A 27,166-nucleotide genomic window follows, 5' to 3' on the forward strand; every position below is an offset into this window, starting at 1 on the left:
ATAAAGCAACCCTGATGTAGTTAAATCTCACTTTTCAAATAAAATTTTGTAATTCCATACTTCCAGGAGAAAGTGAAGGACAGAGGAGTCCAGCGTGCTACAGTCCGTGGGGTCACAAAGAGTCGGACATAACTTAGCAACTGAACAGCACCACATCTATTTGAATCTCCAAGTTACATACGTGTTGTTTTTTAAAAAAGAAATACCAAGAATTATTTTAAAACTATGGGCATCATATACATCAATGAACTAAATCCAACACAGGTTGCCAGATGGTAATCTCTTGAAAGGTCTCAAATTTAAGTAAACTCAAAAAGATAAAGAAGGCTGTTTTGTTTGTTCTGCTTTGTTTGGGAAGTATGATACAGCCATGCAATCCAAATATCATAGGACTTTTTACATGAAGATAAAGCCTTGTGATTTGTAAATTCTGTTCAGTTTTTGCAAGTAAGAGATATAAACTGGCTAAGAAAAACTGGATTATAAAGCACCCCAATGTCAGAAGTAATTCTAGATTTCTCAGGAAATGAAAGGAAAATGAGAGAAATCTAGCTGTTATTTCTTTATTTCTAAAAGGTAACAGAACAGTATACATTTCTACTTGTGTTTTAGGTGAGAAGGAGCACTAATAATAATAATAATAATAATCCAGTATGGTTATTAACTTATTCAGTGTTTCAGAGGAAAATAAAATCATTAATAAAGCCTATGTTGCAGTGAGCTATGATGGGCTTCCCTGGTGGTTCAGACAGTAGAGGATCTGCCTGCAGTGTGGGAGACCCAAGTTCAACCCCTGCATTGAGGAGATTCCCCAAAGAAGGGAATGGCCACCCACTCCAGTATTCTTGCTTGGACAGTTCCACGGACAGAGAAGCCTGGTGGGCTACAATCCATGGGGTCTCAAAAGAGTCGGACATGACTAAGTGACTTAATTAATGAGATACGAGCCACTAAAGACAACTCTACAAAAGAGAATCAAATAAATAAATTTTCCAATGTATGAGAAAAAACAAACACCAATAAATAATCCAAAGAAAAGAATCAATAAAAGAAGTACCATAGGTGAATATTTTAATTTAAAAAGTACCATAGGTGAATATTTTGTCAACTTCAAATTTTACTTCACCCCAGGAAACCCTAATTATCCACTCGTATTTCATTTTATTCTAAGGCAAATTGATAAGGAGATTTTCTTCCCATCAGCCAGTGTTTTCTATTTCTAAACCTCACTGCTTCTCATTTCTACTTACAGAGAAAAAAACTCACATACATGCCTATAAGACACAATACCACCTTAGTCAATTGCCAAACGCAAATGAAAATACTCAATTATTTCCCAAATATCAACATAAAGGCAGAAAGAACATATCTGTCAAAGCATACATTGCAGCTTATATCTTGAAGTATTAGCCTAAGTAGGCCAGTATATTTTTGTGTGCATTCTCCCCAAGACTGAATTTTGAGGCCCTGTAAATTAAGAGGTTTTCCACTCTGGCAGGTGAAAATAAGAACACTCCCTGTCAGGTCCCTCTAACCTTTTCAGTGGTTCTCTCCCTCACCTGAGGTAGTTCCCATGCACCTGAGTCTGAAGACTGCAGACCTCAGCAGATCTCCAAAAGTCAGTCTGTGTGCATCTCTCCTCTGGAATGTTCCACCACTTTCATCTCTCTGGGTTCCCCGCTCTTCCTTTCACTCAGGGAAACCCTCAGGCTCCACTGGCGCTCTCTCCCTGCACCACAGCCTGGAAGCTGCACAGGTGTCAAGCAGGGGCAGTCACAGGCTCACTCACTTCACTTGTTTCTTGTCTCAAGAATCACAGCCTCTCCATGTTTAATATCCAATGTCTTGAAAACTGTTGTCTAACACAGTGTGTTCTTTTTTAGATGTTTCAGGCAAGATAATATACTTTGTCAATCTATCTTTGCAGGATGATGATGATTTAGTAGCTAAGTCAGATATCTGTTTTTTTTCTTTCAAATGTATAGTTTTAAGAGTAATAGTCTGTTCTTTCCTCCTCCCCACATTCATTATTCTTTACCATTTCTTTTGCTTCAGTAAATACACACTGTAAACCCTCAGACTTGGCAACTTAAATCAGAGTGGCCACAAGCAGAATTCAATCTTTCGGTCTTTTCATTTTGTTTTGTTTCTTCATACTTAGGACCAGTGACCTTGTCACTTTCTGCTACTTCTTATGACTTTGAGGATCTCTTACTTTTATGGATTTTTTTGTTGTTGTTGTTGTTTTTCCTTTTTTGGCTGTGCAGTGCAGCTTGCAAGATCTTAGTTCCCTGACTAGGAACTGAAGCCTGGCCTCCGCTCAGAGTCCTAACCACTGGACAACCAGGGAAGTATCCAGGGCCTATTAGTTTTGAAACAGCCTCAGGTTCTAGACATTAAAGTGACCTGCATTGAGATCTGCAATAACTAAGTTTATGACTTATTATACCAACCAGTGAAGTTCAGGAAAACCTTATATAGTTTATAGCAACAAGAGAGAAAGAAGCACAGGAAACAGAAACTCCAAGAATTATTCAGAAGACACTGCGAATTTTCAAAGAGTAATGCCAAACACATGGTACACACTGGCGTAGGACATTCATAGAGACACAGTAGCCTTCTTCTAATAGTCAAAACTTATAACTTAAAAATCAGAATTGAGTTTATTATTTACTTCATTGTATCAAATTATAAGGATAGAGCTAAAATTCTTAAGCCAAACTAGAATACATTTCTATGAAACAGTCCAGGACCTGTCACTAAAATCAAAATTTCACAGTTTTCTTTTGCTTCTCCTAAAAGATAATATAGGGGAAAAACTAAGTGATACACAATGACTTTACAAAATGTAACTTTGACTATTCTGAAGGAAATAAATATAAAAATGTTAAATAAATGAAGCCATCTATAATAATATACAAAGAAAAACAATTCTCAGAGCAATTGGCACTATGTCTATATATGCCAAGTTTCACTTTTAAAATGGACTTCTTAATATTCGAAGACATTTTGTACTTATATCAATAATTCAAGCAAATTAAGTTAACTACATTCCAGATGAAAACAAAATAATGTAGGATTTTACTAAGCGTATTTCCAGGGTCTCCCTTCATGCTTGGATAAAAACTGGCACAAAATTAGGCCTCTTCTTACCCTGGAAGGCTGATTGCCTTATAATCTCAGGTGATTTGTGTCAACAAGAACACAGATAAGATACTCACTCCGGTGACCTGGAGACAGACCACAACTGGGTGCAAAGTCCAGTAAGCTAAAGCCAGAGCTATTACTTGACTGAACATAAATAGAACCTGCTTAATGAACAACCTGAATGCGAGGTGAACAGGAAAAAAAAAAGCTTCCTTTTTCTCTACTTAATTCCTTTTAGTTCACTCTGTTGGCTCCTGATTCTTCAATGAATGACAACATCTCAGTTTCCATGGAAAGAATCATATCTTTGCTGATCATGACAATTCACTTTTACTACTAAATGGCTCAGTCTTGTCTAAAATCAAACTTCAATGTCCCTTTTTTTTTTTTTACTCCAAATAAGCAGGGGCATATGGTCTGATCCTTCCCTCTATCCATCACCTCTCTCATCCTTTTTCCACCTGCTGGTTCTGCAAAATTGGAAAGGACAGTAGGAAGAGGGATTCGAGGCAGAGGAGCACAACACTGACAGCTCTTTAGTTTCACCTGGTTAACACCAGTCGGTTGTCTAGGTAAGCTGGCTGGTTTAGTCTCTAAATCTGTATAAGGAAAGTAGATTTCAAGAAACAAAACGTCTACATATCAATAGGTTAAAGCAAAAATCAATACTAAAGCTTTTACTTGCTTGCTTTTTCCAATATCATGGTGGCGAAACTTAGCCTCTGTTTTCTAGAAATGCACTAAACATCTGATTTATTTTCCACTTTTAAAATGAATCACTCATAGAAGCTAAATGTGTTTTTGTACTTTCTATCCTTGATTAATCCCTGATACTTTCAAGTGATATGTAAATAATACATGCTTTTGAATGATATCTTGCCAGATTGTTCTTAGCAGGCCTAGAGCTACACACTGAATTTTGATGGGCAGTTAGTGAAATAATGCAAAGAAGGCAGAAATGAACAGCTAATGAGCTACTTGGGATGCCAGCCTGGCACTGTATCCAAGAAAAACTTCAAACCAAGTGGTGATACAAAGGGAAAAAAATTGATGAAAGCCACAAATCTTTTTGAATCCTGTTCCAGAATATGACCCTGTAAGATGTTTTTATGTTTCTAAAGAGTCCATTGAAGCCTACCATTGTCTTTCATTTATCTAAATACCAGTGAGTAAGAAAAGTATGGACTGATATGAAGAAAAGGAGGTAAGGGCTGAGAAAGAGAAAAGCCCATAAATGCTATGCTAATTAGGAAACAATGACAAATTCCATAGCAACAAAATTGTCCTGGGATACCTAGGACATTTTGAAATTTAAAATACAAACATATGCAGAATTCAACAAAGCAGACAAACTCACTTTCTATCAAGCTTTATCTCTACAAATAGTTTCAGAATGGTAGGAAAAATAATAAAGGATACTGCCAGCACGTTTTAAACTATTAGGTAGGTATCTTGGCTTACCTTACAAGGTTTAAGTAGAAACTTTGACTTATAAAGAGCAAGATTTTCATTCTAATTTTTTTAATGTGTTTTTAAATTTATTTTTAATTATAGGATAATTTCTTTACAATGTTGTGTTGGTTTCTGCCATATAACACGAATCAGCCATAAGTATACATATATCCCCTCCCTCTTCACCCTCCCTCACAACACCCCCCTCCAACCCCACCCCTCTAGGTCATTACAGAACACTTGGCTGAGCTCCCTGGGCCATACAGCAACTTCCCACTAGCTATCTGTTTTACACATGGAAATGTATATATGTCAATGCTACTCTCTCAGTTCGTCTCACCCTCTCCTTCCTCACTGTGTCCACAAGTCTGTTTTCTACATTTGTGTCTCTATTCTTGCTTTGCTAATAGATTCATCTGTCTCATTTTTCTAGATTCCATATAAATGTGTTAATGTACAATATTTGTTCTTTTCCTTCTGACTTGCTTCACTCTGTATAAGAGGCTCTAGGTTCATCTACATCAGTTCAACTGACTACATTCGCTCCTTTTTACGGCTGAGTAACACTGCACTGTATTATTTAATCTAGTGACTTCCCTGGCAGTCCAGTGAAGACTATGTACTTTCAATGCAGGGGGCACAGGTTTGATCCCTGGTTGGGGAACTAAGATCCCACATGCCACAAGGCACAGCCCAAAAAAAACAAATAAAAGCTTAATATTAACAATTTGATTTAATCTAAGAAATTATGCACTGCTCAAAATATTCGATCTCTAAAACTCTTTCATGGGTGATAAGAGAGTCAGAGGAGGTTTTGACCCATGCAATGGAGAGAGAATCTGCTAGGAAATTTCCTCTCCTAAATATGACGTATAAGTCTCACTAGGACAGAGCTAGGACAGAGCTCTGTTAGCTTTCCTCCTTCCCCTTCTTTCTGCTTGTAACTTTAAATAATGTCTAAAAGTGAGGCAGCCATAATGGCCACTGGCAGGAAAGACATATGTTAAAGATGGCACAGCAAGAAGAAAGAAGGTGTTTGAGTCTTTAAGCAGTCTTTGAGCAGCTGGACCAGCCTGTCAGCCAGCTTCTGAACATCTTGTTAGAAATGAAAAATAAAGCTCTAGCTGTTGAAATCACTGTTGACTGGATTTTCTACTATTTGCCATTAAATCCATGCCTAATTTATTCAGTATTATTTAGTACTGCAAATACAAATAAAAATTTCTGAGTTAAGGTAATTCTGATTTTAAATTATTTCAGTGTAGTTTATTTTATAATAAAACTTATTCATTTGTTTTTAAAATAGATCTACATAGTCTCTAGGATTCCCAGGTAGCACAGTGAAGGAAATGGCAACCAACTCCAGTATTCTTGCCTGGGAAATTCCAAGTACAGAGGAGACTGTGGGCCACAGTCCATGGAGTCACCAAAGAGTTGGACGTGACTAAAACAACAACAAAAAAATATAGTCTCTATTGCTCTCTACATGTAGCGTTTTCGTCCCAAGTCCATGATTTTCACTGATTAGAGGTCAGAATAATTAACCTTTTTTTGTCAGCCATTTTATGCCAATATGATTTATTGGCAGTGGCTTATAAAATGATAAAGCTACTGAAAAACACTTTCAAAAATACAGCACCACGGAACAGGAAAAAATAAAAAAGCCTAAGTCAATTAGGAGTTAAACATAAAATATCTAAGAATGTTCTGAACACTGGATATTATATTCAGGTTCATGGGCCAGTTCAAGAAGAACTTAATTATGACCATAGCTGACTCAGTTAAAGGAAAGCTCCTCACTCTTGTTAGAACTTTATGACATTTTACAGCACTTGCAAACAAAAGATAGATGAAATTCCTCCATGTATAGTTAGCAAAAACTATTAGTAAAACTAACTAAACTAAAAACTAACTACCTAAAAACTATTAGTTAGTCATTGTAAAACTATATATATATATATATATAAGATGTTTGCTCCTTGGAAGGAAAGCTATGACAAACCTAGACAGTGTATTAAAAAGGAGAGACATCACTGTGCTGACAAAGATCTGTATAGTCAAAGCTATGGTTTTTCTAGTGCAGTTTTCCATCACATGTACAGATGTAAGAGTTAGATCAAAAAGAAGGTTAAGCACCGAGAATTGATGCTTTTGAATAGCAGTGGAGGAGAAGACTCCTGAGAGTCCCTTGGACTGCAGGGAGATCAAACCAGTCAATCCTAAAGGAAATCAACCCCGAATTTTCACTGGAAGGACTGATGCTGAAGCTAAAGCTCCAATACTTTGGCTACCTGATGCCACAAGTCAACTCATTGGAAAAGACCGTGATGCTGAGAATGATCGAGGGCAGGAGGAAAAGGGGGCAAACAGAGGATGAAATGCTTAGATAGTATCACCAACTCAATGTACATGAATTTGAGCTAACTCTGGGAGACAGTGAAGGACAGGGAAGCTTGGCATGCTGAAGTTCATGGAATCACAAAGTTGAACATGACTGAACAACAACTGAACAATGACAACAACAATAAATTTGGGGTATAATTCTTCCAAACTGGCATAAATAAATACTATTTTTCAATTCATCATAATCATGCTCAATCTGCACCTGTCATTTAAAAACCTGCTGAAACTGAAGAAGGCTTCATTTCTGTCACTCATTAATAAAATTTCATTGTAATTTCACATAAAGGCTTATCATTAGTCAATTGTTTTAGAGCATTAGTCTGAAGAAATTGGTATATATTACATATGTTAATAAGTTATTGAAAAATGAATTCAACTAAGACCTAAGGATTTTGATGATAGCAACAGCAAGTAGTCATTTTACTGGGTGGCCCTTAAGTCCTAAATATACTAAGCACAATCACTACATTATCTTGTTTTAATATTGTTAGTTTAATACCCCCCATACACACACTAAGAAAAAGAGATGGGAAAATCTTTTACTTTAATTTTACTGATGAAGATATCAAGGTAGAGGAAAATTAATCAACTTACCTAGAATCAATGTGAATAACAGACATCATATAGTCTTTAAAGTCAGGCAATCTAACTCTGAAAGTCTGTATCTATAATCAATAGATTATAACTTATAGGTGAGTTTACTCTCTCAAATTCAACAAACAACCCAATAACCTCTTACCAATGGACACATTTTAAAAATCAGCAAGTTGAAATATCATGCAACACATTCTTTTACAGTGAGTCAACTGTTCAAATACTGAATCTTTTCACTAAGGATGAATAATTTGTTCCAGTGGTTTCAGGAACCCACCACATAATTCCCAGAAAGTGAAATCACATCCTTGGCAGATTAATAGGGAAGTGGTTTACTGTAACATGACAAAAGTTTTGAGAATGGATGATCTTTTAGATATTCCCCTTTCACACTGACATCAATATAAGGTAGTTCTGGCTTTATATGGCTATCCAGCATCAGAGCACAGTATTTTAAAATACACAGACAAGCATAAAACATGGTGGATGAAAGCAAGCTACAAGGCTTTCTATAAAAAATAAACAAGCTCAAGAGTATCAGAGGTTTCACTAGCTATAACTGCACTGCCAAAAAAAATGATAAATTTTTACTAAACATCTATGCAAAATGACACGAAATGCTATTGAAATTTTGATACAACCAAAAAAAAAAAAGTTAAAGGAACCTACTGAAAAACCGTGACATAAATAAAATACTAATAAGATGAAATATGAAAAAGTGATTTATTTCCATTCATCAAAATCATTATATTTTATATATTATGGCACTTAATAATTTCAAAAAATATTAAATTATCCTTTTCCTTAGCAAAAACCAGAACAAGGAGTATTATTCATATATTGTAAATGATGAAAATTTTATTCAAGGATATTATTTGACTTGGCAATGATAACATGGCCATTTAGGGGCAGAACTGGATTCTGACTCAGCATTCTAGCACAGTAACTGGCCACACTGGTAGAAGACTTCTCTAAATGTCACTTGAAAAAGTTAATACCATACATAACGTCTGCACTCTAGTTTTCAATATAATCAAACTGTTAGTGTGAGAAATCTTGTAAAAGAATCTACAGTATTCTATAAACACATAAACATTCAGCTTCTGAGTAAATCTGATTTATAATCTTTCCATAAATTAAAACAATCTTCAGGTTATTGGTAGATCTGTGTAGATCACACCAAACAGCTAAAAATGGGGACTTTAAGAGTATCGTCAAGGGTTAATGAAACAAATAGATTGGAATATTGGGACAGACATAAACACATTACTATATATTAAACAGACACAGGGAACTCTATTCAGTACTCTGTAATGATCTATATGGGAATAGAATCTCAAAAAGCATAGGGATATATATGACTGAATCACTTTGCTCTACATCTGAAACTAACACAATATTGTAAATCAACTATAATGCAATAAAAACTTTAAAAAGGGGAGAAAAAGAGTTAATGAAATGAAGTTTGGCAAAAGAAAATTAAGTCAAATATTACTAGGGAAAAACAAAGGAAGCAAAACCATATAAGTTTATGTTTTCAAAGTGGCACTGGTGTGGGTAGAAGTGAAAAATGGAAAACACGGTGAGTTTGAGGATGTTTTACTATGCTGCTGCTGCTAAGTCGCTTCAGTCGTGTCTGACTCTGTGCGACCCCATAGACAGCAGCCCACCTGGCTCCCTCGTCCCTGGGATTCTCCAGGCAAGAACACTGGGGTGGGTTGCCATTTCCTTCTCCAATGCGTGAAAGTGAAAAGTGAAAGTGAAGTCGCTCAGCTGTGTCCAACTCTTAGCGACCCCATAGACTGCAGCCCACCAGGCTTCTCCGTCCACGTGATTTTCCAGGCAAGAGTACTGGAGTGGGGTGCCATTCAGAACTTCAGTTTTGCAAAGCATGGTCTAGGCATCATCCTTTTGAATTTTCAGAATAGGAACTGAGAGGTAAGTGGAGAAGGTATTATTACCAGTTTTAAAAACAGGAATTGTTCAATGATATCTTCCCAAAACACACAGGTAGTTGGTGGAGGCTGACAGATACAAAATGTAAAAAGTAATAAAAGACAAGTTTCCAAAAGAAAGTTTTGGAAGGAAAAAAAAAGAAAAGAAACACTTATTGTCTGACCAGTGAGTGATGGCAAGAATACGGTCAAAACCAGAAAAAAGTTCAAAGATTTCATTTAAAAAGAAAAAAGTCAAAGGCTCTAGTTAACATTACTATCAGTGAAGTTTTATTTCTTGAAGGAGATTTTGAATGTCTAGGAAAATTATTTTTGAAATATGAACCATTAAGCTGCAGAAGAATCTCCCAAATGAAACACTTAAAAGTCCAGATGAGTCATAAAAACTCTTTCAGAGTTAAGTAATATTTCATGTCTCAGCTCTGCATTAAAGGTACATGTATAGGTTAAAAATAAAATATAACATTTTACTTTATAAATAACATAAAGTGAAATATTACATTTATAATATAACATTGGAATAGAATTTACTTTAACCCATTACATCAGGTTTTATTTATCCAGCCAGTTAAGCTTCTCATCATCCAATTTGAAATAACACTCTATTGAGTATCGTTACACGTATTTCCTTACGTGTTTACTGCTAGTACAACTCCAAGAAATGAAAGATGTGAGGGAAGGCATTTTTCAACAGGTTATGTTCTAATCTCACTTTTGCTTGCAGAGTAAAAATCACTGCATGAGCAGGAACTGTGAAAGTGAAAGTGAAGTCACTCAGTCGTGTGCAACTCTTTCCGACCCCATGGACTGTAACCTACCATGTTCCTCCATCCATGGGATTTTGTATAACAACTTAAATTTCAATATGACAACACACTGAAAGAAAATTCTTGACTCTAAGGAGAAATGAACTTTTCTATATCATCTTTTCTGAGATCATTTTGAATAGTATTTTATTCAAAGAAACATGGCAGAATTTACCTATATTCAGCACTCACTGAACTTAATTATTCTTAATATAGCAAAGGTCAAAATAATAATAGCAGCTTTTGGTTAATTTCAAGTGTATTCATCAGAAGACCCATTTGTACAGACACACACATCAACATTTTATAAGTTCAGACACTCACAGTATCATCTTAGATGTTGTCACTAATAGACTAATTTCCATAACTATAAAATTACAATTTTTATCTTCACACAAAGCATTTATCTAATTTTAACATATTTTAAATTTCTGAGATTTTAATCTTCATCACAGAGTCATAATTTTATCTCTTAAAGAATTCTGAGAGATAAGTAGAGCATAATTCAACAGGGCTCTCTAGGACTTAATTTTAAGTTATACAGTACAAATAAACATTTCAATGGTTCAGAGAGCAAATAATCTGCCTGCAATGCAGGAGACCTGGGTTTGATCCCTGGGTTGAGAAGGTTCCCTGTAGAAATATTTTGCCTGGAGAATTCCACGGACAGAGGAGCCTGGTGAGCTATGGTCTATGGGATCACAAAGAATCGGACGTGACTGAGCAACTAACACAGAGGATTTCTTTACCCAGATCTAAAACAGGTTTTCAAATTCCAATTCTAATTTGACCTTTTGGTTTATATGCCACACTACAGTAGGTCTTTAAAAAAAAGATCATGTTGAAGACAAACTCATTCTACATATCTAAATTAAAGAATAAGTTTTTGCAGCAAATATTGATGGAAAATAATAATTTAGGACCACTTATTTTAACTGAAGTATTGACCATATCTCATTTGATTTCCAAAATTTACATATCATATTGATATAAAGCATTTTTCAAAAGATAAAGGAATTCAAACCATATCCATTTTATTTATCTTTCCTCTCCCAGGAGGTTGAAAATGAACAAAGAAAACAATGAAATGAGAAAGACAATGTTAATTGATATATACACTACTATTATTTTATAATCATTATTCAGAGACCTTTAGGTACAAATCTGATCATAGCACTCTCCTGCTCTAAACACCTGTTATACCTTCTGTTTTCCCTAACACATTGAAGTTCCAGCCCTGAGACCTATCCACGACTTCCCAATACATTCCCAGCTTTAATTTCTAGGCTTATTCCACTTCATATAGCTCTCTCTTTAGTCCAAATATGAATTTAGAAAATCTCGTGCTATATAGTCCCTGTATTTTACACCCCTAAGTCTGCAATTTCCTCATCTTAAGTGTCTTCATCTTCAGACATCAAATTTCATCAGGGGCAATGTGAAATTTTATATACCTCAACAAGACTTTTCAACAAGTCTTTCCCAATATGCTGGCCAAAGTGAAAGTGAAAATCGCTCAATCATGTCCAATTCTTTGCAACCCCATGGAATTCTCTAGGCCAGAATACCAGAGTGGGTAGCCATTCCCTTCTCCAGGGGATCTTCCCAATCCAGGGATCAAATCCAGGTCTTCCACACTGCAGGCAGATTCTTTACCAGCTGAGCCACCAGATGCATTTTCAAACTTCCCCTAGCAACAGATTATCACTTCTCATCCAAATTATTGCTCTAACACCCTAATTGATCAACCCATCTTTAGTTTTTTCTCCTGCTTAATACTTTTGATAAATTCAGCCAGAGTGATTTTTTTCTTAAAATGTAATTATGATCACATCATTCTTCTACTTAAAAGCCATCTGTGGTTTCTCATTGCTCAAAATAATTAAGTGCAAACACATAAATGTCTTAAAAGTGCTACATTTTCCAGCCTTTATTTTTCCAATACCATCTCCTGAAACTTCTTTATTTCTCCATTACCCCATATATCATCTGCATATGATATTTTCCTAAAGGACATCAACCCTGAATATTCATTGGAAGGACTGATGCTGAAGTTGAAGCCCCAATACTTTGGCTACCTGATGAGAAGAGCCAATTTATTGGAAAAGACCCTGATGCTCAGAAAGATTGAAGATAAAAAGAAAAGAGGGTGGCAGAGGGTGAGATGGCTAGATAGCATCATCAACTCAATGGACATGAAACTGAGCAAACTCTGGGAGACAGTGAAGGACAAGTAAGCCTGGTGTGCTGTAGTCCATGGGGTCGCTAAGAGTCAGACATGACTTAGCAGCTGAACTACAACAATAACCCCATATATACTCTATCTCGAACCATGTGAATATCACTCAATACCTTAAACAAAGCAAGTGTTCTCTTTCTGTTACACTTGAGGTCTGCCCAGTTTGTTCAGTCTTCCAGTAGTACTCTCTACTCCTTTTTAGCCTGGCTAACTCCCTTACCATTTCTAAGCATAGGTTGTAGCTTTGAGACATCTCCTACTAACTATACCACTAACGGTGTATTTCCCAATTTACATTACTCTCACTGCCTGGGTAAGTGTTAGTTCTCACTGGATCATGAATTTGGCCAACTGGCATCCTCAGACTTTCTTATTCATCACTATGTACCCACTGCCTGGAACTGTGCTTGAAATACACAGTTACTGAATACATAGTTACTGAAAACATGAATGAGCTGGATAACTACCAGTCATATTGTATTTACCCCAAAAAGGACTTTGCAGTCTTGTTCAAGATCAGGCCTATTTATAAGGCATGCATCTCCTGACTGACCTTCCCCTCTCCTCAGCTGGACAACTGATTGACCTGATCAAAAACTAAAACTCTAATAACAGGGAGAAAATCCTTCACATGTCTTAAAAGATACACAATCGCCATCATTATTAATTATTTTGAAGATGGTAAGCAAGAATTACGTTTAAATAAGTGAATCATTGCTAGTAATGAGAAGAAAGCCTGAATAAGACTCAAAGTACAAAGATATATTCCAGACTCTTCCATCAACTTGTTCTCAAAAGTCAGGCAAGTTATTTCACCTCATCGAATCAAGAGTTTCCATTTCCGTTTCAACTAAAATATCACTAAGGCGCACTTTATCTTTACAATATTATCATTTCAATTCTATTAGGTTTTAAAAATAATAAATGTGCCCTGTTTTCCTTCCTCTCAACTTTCTCTGGTTTTGATAATATTATGGCTTCTAGTGTAAAGAAAAGAAAGAAATACACTTCTTCAAAGCTGAAATAGCATATTAGACTAACCAAGCATATCCAAGCCAAGGAACATATGATAGTAGGCAGATATGATTCAATGACCAGTTCAACTAAGGTACCATATTTTAGTTGATATCCACACAACTGATCTAGGAGAACCTGGAATATAGAAAGGCACTCTGTAAAGGTTAGGTCCTTCTTTAGTAATGTTTTAGACATATTTAAAAGATAAGCAAAATTCAGTTTGTTAGACTGAATTTAAACACAAATAAATAACTGAACAAAAAACAACAAACCATCAATGTATTGCATAAGAGAGACATTAAAAGTTTAAGACCAAAAAAAAAAAAAAAGTTTAAGACCAAAGTCTGTCCTCAATTTTGGTAAACAGGCCTTAAAAACTCAAGATTCGTAAACTTTTTCATAAGGGATTATGGTGAGTCACTACCATTCTGTAATTTACAGGCTATAAAATGTTAAAATCTTAACTAAATGAAGAAAATAAGCCAAATAAGCTTAACAAACCTTTGCATTTAATGTATATAAATTGAAATGAAAGTAATGAAGCATATTTGGAGAGAAAAAAAAAAGCCACTGTGAGAAATGTAGAGCAAAGCAAAACTAGAAAGAAACAGATAACACATGTTAAAACATTTTTGGAACCGATAATGCTAATCTGAATAAATACACACATACAAAGAGGCTACATCATTTTCTCTCTACATTCTCTAAGCAGTGCTGCCAAATACGGAAGGATCGGAGCCATTTCTGGGGAACTGCTGAATCAGGAGCATGAGTCAGAAAGTAAACCCTCAGCACTGAAAAAGTAAGAAAAACGGTGCTGGGAGCTTATACATATACATTCTGTTCCGAAGGTCCACACCTTCCCTAATTATCAAAGCTCTTCCCTTCCCAAAGTTATCCCTTCATATTGTACATCTGGAAGAAAGATTTCCTCTCATGGACTCAGATTTTGTCTGTATCTAAATGTTAAGATATGGTACAGAGTTAATACTACACGTGCCTAAAAAGGGCTCTGAAAACTAAGTGTCATTAAAATGTCACTTACTTTTTTAAATGACAAGAAATCTAAAGTAAAAACAAAATCAAACAAAATAAAAGGCCTAAATTATAATAAAAATTATTTAGAGGTGTACAAAAAAGTTGCTTGACAGATATTTGGAAGACAAAGATGCACTTTTTTCAAAAGCCTTTAAGATCGAATCATCCAGACATCACTCTTTGAACTACACAGCAGGAATGACTGTAACAAGAGCTACTCTCAGGCTCATGAGTTATTTTTGCCACAAGACTTTCAGAAAATACACATCATCCATAATCAACACAATGAAGTTTAGGCTCCAAAGGTAAGTCATCTTCGGACAACAAAGACGGGACTGTCCTCCTTTTTCTTCTGTGCCAAGATGATAGCTTCTCAGTTTTGTAATGGCACCGTTACCATCATTTATGACTAATAAAATACACAGCTTAGGAAATAACTCCATATATATTTATCTTATTCAACATTCATTTTCAACTGCAACAGTAACAACGGCAGCCATGATTTCTCACTTGAATTGCAGTTCTGAGCTCTCCACTATGAGCTGAATGGGTTAATGATCTCAGCTTTTCCAAACCGAGCCTAGGACAAAGAAAACTAATCAAAGTGAAGCAATACAAATTGGGTCTAGAATCCTTATTTGTCAAGATAAACTCACTCTATCTGAATCTCAAATCTTACTCACTCATTATCCATTTCCTATTTTAACTTTCTCTTTAATCTCTGCAATTTCCACAAAACTTACCCCAGAAAACAAAGCCCTCAAATCTTTAGCTTTAATGATTAATAGCCAGAGTTAGTCTTAATGTAAAATTATGAAGAGAAAAAAAAGTCTTATTGAACTCTGCAGTAAACATAATGATAATTCCTCTTGAAAGTAAAAGTGAAGTCACTCAGTCATGTCCACTCTTTGCAACCCCATGGACTGTAGCCCACCAGGCTTCTCCATCCATGCGATTTTCCACGCAAGAGTACTGGAGTAGATTGACATTTCCTTCTCCAGGGGATCTTCCCAACCCAGGGAAAGAACCCAGGTCTCCTGCATTGCAGGCAGACACTTTACCCTCTGAGCCACCAGGGAAGTCCAGTATTAGCTTTACATAATTTCCATTGTACCCAATGTTCTATTCCAGAGTTTATAGAAATAATAGTTAGGTAGATGAGGCAGAAACATAGTAGTACTTTCTCCTGTGATATTAAAGGAAAATAATTCTAATTTTAAAAAGTGAGTTTTGTTCACTGGTTCTTTAACTATAGCTAGGCTTCCCTGGTGGTTCAAACAGTAAAGCGTCTGCCCACAGTGTGGGAGACCTGGGTTTGATCCCTGGGTTGGAAAGATCCCCTGGAGAAGGAAATGGCAACCCACTCCAGTGCTCTTGCCTGAAAAATTCCATGAACCGAGAGGCTCCTCAGAGCCTGGTAGGCTACAATCCATGGGGTCGCAAAGAGTCGGACACGACTGAGCAACTTCACTTTACTTTACTTTAACTATAGATAACGAACTCTGAAATCCTCTCTCAAGACAATGAGTCTCCACTCCCATACATATAGGTAAGACCTGTTCCCACAGTATAATTAACACTAACATTTGAAAGCTGTCGGCCCTCTTCTGGTTTTAAAGGAAGGCTTGGGTCCAAAGGTCTGAGCAACAAAGAAGAGTCATTTATGAAAACTGGAACAGAAGAATCCTCCCATCTAACTGGGCTTAATAGGGGAGGACTAGGTACATATGCCCATCAGGTATGGTTGGCACCTACCATGGTAGTTATCACAGATAGCATAGCCAAGAACAAGGCAGCCAAGGTCAAAGCTGTCCCTGTTCTTTGACCAATTTTTCCCCTTCAATGGTCAATTTCTTCAATCGACCCCAAGTGGGCCATTTGGCTTTGTTGGTCCTTGGAGCCTGTTCTGGGTGGTTGCGGATCGTCAGTCTTCTTATCCCCCTCACTGGCGGCTCTCCAGGAGGATCGATGTGGAACTATGTCCTCTTCTTTCCTTTCTTTGACATGTCTTCCTGATATTCAATGGTGTTGTCCATCATCAAGTACTTTCACTGTCCTCCAGTCTCTTGGCTGGAATTCCCTGCATCTTCTGGCACCGTCAAAAAACCCTCGAAAGCTCAGGTCCCTGTTTGGGCACCAAATGTTGGGACCAGCACAACAACAAACCGACATGAGGGAGCAGTGCCGCAGAAGAATAAAGAAAAATAAGACTCAGAAATAAGGTGGGGATCAGGGGCTGATGCCATTCACAGGCATAATTCCTCTTATAAAACGGTAAATACTGCATGCATTAAATATTTGCATGCAGTGTTCTGGTCAAGCCCATATGTAGTGATTTCAGTGATCGGAATACTCTCCAGCAGTGAGTGGCACTAACACTGCTGTTTGGCATTTATATTACATCTTCACACAATGTTCTACAATAGCTATCACATCTTGTTCTTCGTTAAGATGATGAATAGCAATGCATTTTAATTCATACTCCTGATTTTCACTGTTTTCCACCCACATTCATTTGCATTTGGCTACATTGATCAGCACAGTCTGAGTCGACACAAAGCTTCATCTCTGAAGACTTCAGAAATTTAAAGAGCTATGTTCTCTTCCATTAGTCCTTAGTATTTCAGTTGAGTAATTAATTCACTAAATATTTGTGGCTTTACTAGTTGCTGGATTGAGGAGTTCTCAAACTTTAATGTTCTTAATAAGAATCACGGGGGTGCCTATTACAAATGCAAATTTCTTGGTTCACAAACACCAGATATTTGAACACTGTAAGACTAAGTGAGGGCCCCAAAGTCAGTATTTTAATAAGTATCCCATGGAACTCCAATGCAGTCAGTCCCAGGACTTTACCTGGAAAAATCTCTGAAAATTACCTAGTTAAGGTATAAATCTTCATGTTCCTTGTCCCTGGACTAAGCCACATCTTCACCAAAACTGTTTTCCCCAATTACAACCCCTCATGCTTACATTTTAAAAATTAGCTACATTATCTATAAAGTTTGCTGACTTCTTTTATTGTGCTGGCTTCCCAGGTAGCACAGTAGTAAAGAATCTGCCTGCCAATGCAGGAGACACAAGAGATGCGGGTTTGATATCTGGGTCCAGAAGATACCCTGGAGTAGGAAGTGGCAACCCACTCTGGTATTCTTGCCTGGAAAAGTCTCGTGGACAGAGGAGCCTGATGGGCTACAGTCCATGGGGTCACTAAGAGTCAGACACAACTGAGCATGCACACATTACTACTACTACTTTATCATATCCCCCACAGGCAAATTGTGACAAATATAGTGTCAACCCTCCCCAATTCACCTAAGCCTCAGTAACTTACCCATACCACCCTCCTGCACAACAAATGATAAACTTCAGTCTAAAACACTGAGGACTGTATTAATTAAATATTCTATACAAGATAGGAAAATAATAGAAAAAGTAACATATGAAAATATTCTTTTTATGTATTTTTGAGGATTCAGTGTTGACAAAGGCAGAATATGGAAAACAGTGGAGTAACTCCAATAACAAGTTTGAGAAGACTTATTCCACTACCAATGAAGCAAACTTCTTCATTATATTGAAGCAGGCCTCTAGGAGGGCTTAATTAACATTCCTGGCTGTGAATTTGGTTGACTAACCTTTCCAGTTTGCTCAGAACTCCTATAGCACTGAAAGCTACATGCCTCAGAAACCTTTCAGTTTCAGATTAGTGGAGATAGTTATCCTACTTCATGCCTCACTGTTTAGGCATTAATTTTTTTAAGTCCCTGGGAAAATGTCTATAATAGCCTATCAAAAGAAAACAATAAACCAAGATTTTGTTTAGAAATTATTCATAAATGTTCCCTTATATTTTAAAAAGAATTCATGGTTCTCAAAAACCTGAGTTCTATTTCAACTCAACAAATTATTCAAAAGCTATCTCTAAAAGAGAAAAAAAAATCACAATTAAGAAGCAATAAATGTGAAGCAAATATATAACCATATAAGTTACTTGGAGGAGGGTACTTTGAGATTTCCAAAATACACACATCCATGAGCCTTATGTGGCAAGCTAAGTCTTCTGAAACACCACTTACCTTAAAAGCCAACTGCAACCTGGGCAGGAATAGGGAAACCAGAAAATAAACAAGACATCCCTGATTTAGGTCCTGACTACAAAAGGGACAAGGAGCTCATAGGCTAGTGATTCAGTACTTTCAATGAGGAAGATGAATAAAATTTCCAATAGTCAAGAGGGAGCGACATCATTTGCAGTAACACTAGGGGTTTGCCGAACACTATCTTTGGAAGGATCATTAAAGTGAAACTATTAATTACCACCAATAAAGCTAAATATTGTAGACTCATTCACACAGGAAAATTGTAGGCACATCTCAATTATTCACAAGTTGAGCTTCTGCTCTGTGATTTTTTTCATTAGAAAATTTCCAACTGTTTTTCACTAGTAAGAAGAAGTCAGTGGCTTGTTCATGCTGTTTGATTTTTTTTTCTCAATTTATCTTATTGTTTCTTTGTCTCAGCTTCTTCTAAATAGCCAGAGGGACTTCAGTGGGAAAGATCCTGGAGCTGATTTTTCCCATTCCTGTTTAATCATAAGTAACAACTTTGGAACCAAAGGCCTTTCTCATTACTTTCAACAGTTATATAGTTGTCTGAGTCAGACAATTTCACGCAGGAACCAATTATCTCTGGTCTGGCCTATTGTAACAGCTAATGATTGGTCTGCCTCCAGTTTCAGCCCCACTCAATCCATCCTCCACCTGCAGCCAGAGCAATCTTTCGTTCCTGCAAATAGGATTGTGGCATTCTCCTGCTTCAAATCCTTGAAGGGCTTTACTGCTTGTAGAATTAGGTTCAAATCATGCCTCAGGGATAGGCTCATCTCCAGGCAATCCCCCTCCACCTGTCCTGTATCTGGACCACATAAAACAATTTGATTCTAACAAAATGAATTATTTGCTGTTCCTTGGGCTGGAATGTCCAGCTCTCCTCACCCTCCCGACGACCTTCTGCTTCACCTTCCTGTCTCAACCCATGCTGTGTCCTCTAGGGGTCTTTCTCAGACTGCTTAAGAATGAATCCATCAGGAACCACTGCTCTTGGCCTATACTATAGCATGACATACATCTGTTTGAGCACATATTGCTAACAGTCAATTTTGTTCAACTTCTTTCTCCCTTTGGACTGGGGGCTTCCTCCTTTATCACCTTTGTAATGTCTTACAACTACCATAGGGGATCCCCAGGTGGCTCAGTGGTAAAGAATCTGCCTGCCAATGCAGGAGGTACAGGAGACGCAGGTTCGATCTCGGGGCCAGGAAAATCCCCTAGGGGAGGAAATGGCAACCCGCTCCAGTATTCTTGCCTGGAAAACTCCAAGGACAGAGGAGCCTGGTGGACTACAGTCCATGGGGTCACAAAGAGCAGGCACGAACGTACACCTACCATAACATGAATCATCAACAAGGATTTGTTTATTAATTTCCTATAAGAAAATAATGTGTGACTAAGTAAGCTAGCTTATAAACAGAGAACAAGTCTATTAAAATCAGTTAAAAATAACAATAAACACATTAGAAGTGCTTACTGATATCTACTACTATCAATCTATGATACACAATACATGATATAAAAAATATAGCCTCAAAGCAAAGTCCTTAATCAATCTTGGCAGTTTATAGTTTATCTTGAGATATTAATAAAGCACATGGGAGAGGAATGTGAAAAATTTATACATGTATATATAATACAAAAATTACTTTGATAATACTATACAGACTACTAGGGATAGTTTTTCAAAATAATGTTCTAATTATATAAGCAATTTATGTATACAATAAATTGCAAGCAAAATGAACAACAGTGTCTGAGACTTCATGGGATAAAATTCATAGTCAATAAATACCATAATTTCAACCTTGCTAGTAATCAATTAGAATAAAATGATGTCAATTGGCAAAAATAAAACTGATTATAATATCCATTATTGGCAAGGGTATGAAGAAATGGGCACCTTCATACCCAGATGTAAACTGGTATCAACTTTCTATATAGCAACCCTGAAATAGATGTTAAAAACAAATAAATATATATGTTCCTTTACCCAGGAATTACATCTCTAAGAATTAATATAAAATAGTAAAGTTAGTAGTAAATTAAAGCTATGGCCTATAAGGGTATTTATCTCAATAAAAAGGAAATGGCTAAAGATTCCAGACTAGGAGATAGGTAATAAAAATTCAAATACATACAACTGGCATACAATAAAGTCATTAAGATGAAGGGTGTAGAACCCTAATTTGACACGCTGCTGCTGCTGCCGCTGCTGTCCGACTCTGTGCGACCCCAGAGACAGCAGCCCACCAGGCCCCGCCGTGCCTGGGATTCTCCAAGTAAGAACACTGGAGTGGGCTGCCATTTCCTTCTCCAGTGCATGAAAGTGAAAAGTGAAAGTGAAGTTGCTCAGCCTTGTATGACTTTTTGCGACCCCATGGACTGCAGCCTACCAGTCTCCTCAGTCCATGAGATTTTCCAGGCAAGAGTACTGGAGTGGGTTGCCATTGCCTTCTCCGTAATTTGACATGAGAGATGTTAAACACATATTACACAATAAAGAATGTTATAAAACAGCATATGTTTAATAACAATATACCTGAATACACACACTCGAAAGGTTAATGATCTATACATTAACTGTACAGTAGCTGAAAATAAGAGTAAAGTCTTTATTTTGCATATCTGCATTTTTAATTTTTTTCTATAATGAAAATGCATTTAATAGCCCTTTCATAATAAGAAAGTAAAACAGTATTTTAAATGAGTTATTAAAGGAAAGCACATGGACTACAGAGTCCAGGGATAACTAAATAAATATGGCAGTTCTCATACCATGTAGGAAAAGACAGAAATGCTCTCTGAAAATGGTATTACCGCAGACATAGGAGCAAAAGGGAGCATCAGTGTATGGACATTACAGGAAGCAGAGCAACCTAATTTTCTTAGGAAGGAACACATGCATTAGGGCTTTTTGAGCCCAGGTTTATTATGATAGTAGTGTTGAAGCAAATTCACCAAGCAACCATTCAATGTACAGTCTCCATGTAAGCAAATACTAAATCCATTCCTGAGACAACTACTGTGATTTAGAAGTGAACTTAAAGAGGAAGAGTTGAATTAAGAAACATCACTAAGAGAGAGCAGAAGCCAGTTACCGGCTCTCTTGGAGCACTTACAATTGCTGAACCTCTATCCAGAATCCCTTTCAAAGAAAAGGGATTTGCTTTACTCAAGGTACTGTGTATGGACTTAAAAGTCATCTTCTCATTGCAGCCTACCCTGACTTCCCTACAACTCTAATCCCTCTTGCCTTGTTTTCTTATTTTTTTTCCATAGCATTTATTTTCTAACATTCTAAATGAGGCACTTCTTCATTTTATTGTCTGATTTCCACATGTGATTATAACAGGAATTGTGTTTTGTTAACATGTCCCCAGAGTCTAGAATACTGTTTAGCCTGTAGCAGGTTCTCAATAGATATTTGTGAAATGATTTAATTGGATAATTCTTAAAACAGAAGAAAAGGGAAGAGATCTTGGATAAAACAGCCATGATTAAAAGGGAGAAACTTTCCAGATGAGGATGTAATTTGAGGATAAGATGATTACTTGGTATTTAGACAAGTTGACTCTGAATTAAAAAAGTGACATCTGAGTAGAACGTCCTGGAAATTGATGGCATGTATAAGGCCGGTGAGAGACTTCATAAAGCAGTTTAGTTGCTAAGTCGTGTCCAACTCTTGTGACCCTATGAACTGCAGCTTCCCAGGCTCCTCTGTCCATGGGATTCTCCAGGCAAGAATACTGGAGTGGGTCGCTATTTCCTTCTCATAGCTGGAGATAAGAGAAATAACGGACTTGAAAGTACTTTGTGGATTCATTCAAAAAAAATCAAGTAGTTCGATTCAAAAGGAAAGAAAGGAAGGGCAGCGATCCAGGAAAAAATACAGGGAGAGGCAGTCATACAGGTTATAAGGAACAACTGGAAAATAACAATTAGAAGGAACAAAAAAGAAGGAGAGAGAGAATGTGATGTCTCTGAATTCCAGAAAGAACCTTGAGTATAAAGGAATAAATAATTGGATTATGTTTTTCATCAAGAAAACACTGGAATACATTTGAGAGAAATGAGAGTCAGTTATTTCAAGTATTAGGTATGATAAGTATTGGCACTTGAGTCACAGGTAATAAACCTAATGATAAAGGAGATGGTTTTGAAGAAGAATAAAGACATTTTACCCACAGACACCAGCAAAGAAAAAGAGAAGATAGTCATGAGAAATGGACAAAGAGGGCAAAAAAAAGTATCAAAATTGAAGCGTCACATTCTTTTTGATAGACTAGATGGAAATACAGTGTGCTAAGGCATAGGACAGCTGGGACTGGGGGCATGGAAAGAGAGAAAAGGGCTAAAATAGATCCCATGGGGACAGAGCCTGGGAGTGCAGAAAAGACAATTAAGAAGACTGCCAAATAGCAGTGGAGAGCAGATTGAAGTTTGAAAGCATCGAGTTCTAATGAGCCAAATCTGCAATGCTGTTTGCCGCTAGCAGTGCTCTCCCTCCTGGGAGAAGCAGCAAAGAGAGCAAGAGTTGGAGGTAACCTATGTTTAGAAATTTGCTATGTGAGCCAAGAAGCAGAGGTTATTCATGAAGAGGTGGATGTTCTGTTCCTTGATGGAAGTGAAAGACCAGCTCATTAGAAGCAAGCAAGGCAGCATCCCTGAACCTGATCACTGAGGAGCATTTCCAAGGAGGTGGGGAAAGTAATTATTTGTGAGTCTTGAGCTGGAAGCTGAGACTCTTCAAGGAAATGAGAAAGCTTCTAATTTTCCACCCTTTCCCCCTCCCATCACCACCACCACTCCCACTGTGACTACCGAAAAGAGGCAAAAACCAAATGACATCAGAAGATTCTCATCAGAGGACTGCAGCCAAGTGAGCAATGGTGTGCTTGTGTTGGGGGGTAAAGGCTGTAAGTTTAGTACTATTAATACAAAAACTGTCAAAAGTTTAATACATTCCCTAGGCACTGGGGTCACTTGTTTTTAAGTAAACTGCATGCAATCCAGTTTATATGAAAAAAAGCTTTTTGTTAGTTATATAGAGTTTGAGATTACTAATTTACTACTCTTAGCATTTCAATGCAGGCTTTGCTTTTGAATCAAATCCCAGCACTTGCTGTAGCAATGCAATAAAATCGTCTATCATGTAGAGGTGCCCCTCACCTCTCTGACTTCTCACTCCACACTCCACATTGCTCACTCTATCCTAACCACCACCTCCTTCTTTTAGTTCCTGGAATTAGTCAGGTTGGTTCCTGACTCAGGATCCTTGTACCGGTCTTCTCAGCCTCTGCTGTGCTCTCCTCCAGACAGGCCCAGAAGGTCCTTCTTGACAGGCAAGTCTCCACTTTGTTATCACCTTCTCAGAGAGACCTTTCCTGACTGTCAACCTAAGACTGGGAAGCAAGCTTTATATTGCCAGAATTTCAAATGTTTTCCAAGTACAGAGCATGTATTCATATATTTATCCAGTGAATGAATGAGTGATTTAAAAAAATCTTAGTGGTTTAATGTTAAGTTGATGAAAAGTTACACTGGGTAAACAGTTAGTCACAAGCCTGTAAAACAAAAACAAAAACATTGGAGCTAAAATGGTATTCAGTTCAGTTCAGTCACTCAGCTGTGTCAGACTCTTTGCGACCCCCATGAACTGCAGCACGCCAGGCCTCCCTGTCTATCACCAACTCCCAGAGTTCACTCAAACTCATGTCCATCGAGTCGATGATGCCATCCAGCCATCTCATCCTCTGTCGTCCCCTTCTCCTCCTGTCCCCAATCCCTCCCAGCATCAGAGTCTTTTCCAACGAGTCAACTCTTTGCATGAGGTGGCCAAAGTACTGGAGTTTCAGCTTTAGCATCAGTCCTTCCAAAGAACACTCTGCATATAAGCAGGATGCATATAAGCAGGGTCATAATATTAAACAAATGGTATTACTGATGTTCAAAACATCCCCAAAGATCATATTTGCCTTATTCTAAGCAAATAACTATTATGAGAAAGTATTATGAATGAAAGGATAAAGGAGGAAACATCCTGAAAAATGAATCTAAATAAATCTCAGTATAATTTTAAATGATCATATGGACATAAGAATGTTTATGATATTTTTACCAGACTCAGGAAGGTCTGAGAATATAGACAGATTTTACAGAGTTTGAACAGTACATGATTTAATTAGTTAGGGCATATATACAAACAAAATGTCAGATAAATTTTCCATGAAATAACATGTATAAATTATGAGTAATGTTTTGCTATTTTTCTTGCTATACTGGATCTAGAAAACAGGCTTAGTTAAGAGGTTAAGATGAGGTAGACTTTATTCTTTTCTCCATGAAAGGCAATCTCTAAATAAATTCAGTTTCTAGTCAAGTTTTCACATTTTCTGTGCAAAGTACTCTCTGCCAGTTCATTATTTTTCAAAAAGGAGAAGGGAGAAATTGTTAAAATGAAATCTACAGTCCTAATGAATAATTTAATGTTACAAAACTCCAAATTACTTTATGTAGAATATCATTTGCTAACCATGATCCTCTGAAATCTGATGGCGACACATCAGTTCAGTCAAGAGCACATATGAGTATTTTAAAACACAGTCTGCTTTAGTATTCCCTTAAGATGCCCATGTAGAAGTCAAAATTTGAAGAACTAATGAATAAGGAAGGCTCAGACAAATCCAAGCTGAGAGACTTCCTACTAAATACCTGGCCTTTATACTTCAAGTACATCAAGGTCAAGAACACAGAGTAAGGTTGAGGAACTATTCCGTCTTGAGACCGAGAAGACAAGTAAACAAATAAGGGCATAATCCTTAAACTGATGTTGAACCAGGAAAAAATAGCCATGATGGAAATTACTAAACCACTGATAGGAAAGCAACTGAAGGTAGCCTATGAGCTAAGTAATAGTACTCTATCATTGTCTAATTTCTGATTTTTTTTCTTAATTACATTGTGATTTTGTAAAAGAATTTTCTTATTCTTAAGAGGTACACACTAACTAGAGATAAGTAGGGGAAAATGGATGAACGGACAGATAGGGCAGAAAGAACTAGTGAAATGTTTCTGAGACTGTCTAGTGAAACAGAAACTTCACTGTGGCAGTGATTAGAATAATAATCAATTAATAACAATAACCAGCTGTGTCAAAAGTAGAACCATATGCTATAAAAATAAATCAATAAAAACCATCTGCTGTTTAAGCACTAACAATATATTATTACTTCAATAAATGAGGCGAATAAAACTGAAATTTAAAGATTTCTTGAACTAGAAGCTTTTACAGATTGGTTCAATCATGTATCAATATATTTTTTTAAATATACTATTACATGATTTCAATTGTAAGTTAAAAATCTAGAGAATTTAAACCATAAAATTGTCCACAGAAATCAAATTCCAGATAAAGATTGATGAATTAAGTCTTTACTCATTGTCCGCCAAATCTTAAATTTTAAAGTAAAGCACTAATGTTAACAAAATAATAGTAATACAACAAGTAGCTTCAAGGTGATTATTATATCTTTCTTCTTTTACAGAGAAGAGAAAGAAGTTTCTAGAGATTAAGTCTCTTGCCCACATTTCAAATATGTATTATGTAGCAGATCTATAATATTACAATGGCTTACCTCACCCTGCTCCTTGGACAATGCTTTATGTCAAGGTGGGAGATTCTTTCATTATGTAACATCTACCTTGACATAAGGCTTGAACGCATCTATGTTATTGCCGATGTTATTAAAACTTTCAGTGCTATAGTTTATACATAATAACTAGCACTTTAAGATGACTAGAAAGATATTGGCAGAAAAAAAATGGAAAGTGAAAATATTTCTGCTTTCTCACTACTTGTAGCAAGGATAAAATTCAAGAGAGACAGACAGATAGATTTAACTATGTAGATATTCCATTGTTAGTCTCAAGCATCCAGCAGATTGCGAACCAACCGGCAATGCTTAGGTCCCAAATAATATACTCTGATTTACTGTTATTTTTCTTTTGCCAACCTTGTTCTCCTCAGAGAGTAGCAAATTGTGAGTATTCGCAGCATTACCAACATTGCATCTTAAAGAAAAACATACAGTACACAGCTAGCTATAGCAAAGCAGAAAAGGAAGAAATTATCTTCTTTAAAAATTTTTGGTCAAGGTTCAGCTGGGGAAATCTACTGACCTACTTTGAAATTAAAATGCTGCTTTAGCACGCACACACACACACACACACACACACACATACACATGTACACACAGGGAATTTTCCACTGAGGTTGCACTTAGTAGCATATCAAAGCTCTATCAGTGACACCCGAATCACCATCCCTAAGGCAAGAATATGCCTGCTGAGTTCAGGCTGCTCACTAATTGCCCTGAATTTATTTTAACCTTAAACCTTTTA

General features: G+C 36.8%; 1 protein-coding gene across 1 annotated transcript in view; it reads right to left on the reverse strand.

The window, feature by feature from the left end:
• The window catches only part of KCNJ3 (potassium inwardly rectifying channel subfamily J member 3), a 182,810-nt gene that overhangs the window by 144,494 nt on the left and 11,150 nt on the right, over window positions 1–27,166 (reverse strand). The gene's annotated exons all lie outside the window — the stretch shown is intronic.

Source organism: Capricornis sumatraensis, chromosome 3 (assembly GCF_032405125.1).
Source record: "Capricornis sumatraensis isolate serow.1 chromosome 3, serow.2, whole genome shotgun sequence".
Taxonomy (NCBI): domain Eukaryota; kingdom Metazoa; phylum Chordata; class Mammalia; order Artiodactyla; family Bovidae; genus Capricornis; species Capricornis sumatraensis.